We start from the raw sequence: 1358 nt of genomic DNA on the forward strand, positions 1-1358 counted from the left end.
TACTTGGAAAATTAATTGTAAAAGTGATATTCTCCTGAAGGTTAAAAGCTCAATTGTGTGGGTGACTGAAAAATTCAATTGCGAATTACTTAGAACCTCTATCCAGTCATGGTTGACGGAACAAGAGCATGCTACCCCCATGAAGTAAATTAAGGGTTCCGCTCGAAATTCTGTCTAAATTCGGATTTATCAAAATACGGTATTCACTCAAGGGAGAATGGAAGACGCTTAGCAACTGTTAATTTATAAACTTAGCTTATCATAGTCGTTATCTTAACGACGTATTGATGACATATTTATGTCACAATAACAATCCTTCTGGATAAACATTTACAGAATCATGGGTGTCTTGAGCCGCAGGAAAATTTGGAAGCAAGTAATTAGACAAGACTGCACATGTTGGAATTTCAAGATAGTTGACCCATTTAAGTGTGAGAACTGGAGAGTGAGCATGAGAAATATTAGAAAACATTTGACTCTTAAACAAGAAGAAGAAGAAGAAGAAGAAGAAGAAGAAGAAGAAGAACTGAATATTTTTCTTATCATTTTGTTTTTGTTGGGAATGGGGCATCCTAGCAGATGCCAAGTATTTACCCACTATTTCAAACACTCCAACCAAGAGATCTTTTTTAAAGATTCTAACTGTTCCTTTAAGTGCAATTGTTTTCATTTTTCTTCCACTTGGTTCACTGAATATATTCACCAGATATATTTCTGAATTCTTTTTCATGAGTTATTTACCAAAGTTTTTTTTGGAAAAAAATGCAGCTTTTAATGTTTGCTAATATAACAGAAATATTTGATTTGATGGATGTGAAAGGTGGAGTGTTGCTACCACATATGGGGAGTTGCTGCTCATAGTGCTATTTCTTATCTTGAATGAATATAGCAATCTTCTGAGAGATGATCTATTCTCGTCCTTTCACACAGAAGTGACGTTGTTAATTTTTATTTTCTTTTTTTCCATGGTAGATACTCGATTTAGCTTCAAGCTATAGTTACACACTGTAAAACATTCCTTTATTCCTCGTCTTTTCTGTATAGATATTTTCCTCCCGACGCGACCCATTCTGATTTTTTTTTCCTGGCCGTGCGTTACTTATTTGGGTACTGCGACCCACAACATAGCCAGTTTATCATTAGGTTCAGATTCTTGACCAGGCCTTGGAGTAACCGCTTCTAACCTCAGTGTGTTTGTTCCTTGCATGTTTTGGCTTAGATTCCTTTCTGCGGTCGCTCCCACATCATGTCTAGCGAGTGGTGCTTTCTTCGACCCAACGGGGAATCCACCATGATAGTCCTTCCAACGGTCGATGTGATGCAACTGGGTTTTTCGCTACTCGTTCGGACTATTTGGT

This window comes from Euprymna scolopes, chromosome 3 (genome assembly GCF_053919585.1).
Source record: "Euprymna scolopes isolate OS-2025 chromosome 3, ASM5391958v1, whole genome shotgun sequence".
Classification (NCBI taxonomy): Eukaryota; Metazoa; Mollusca; class Cephalopoda; order Sepiida; family Sepiolidae; genus Euprymna; species Euprymna scolopes.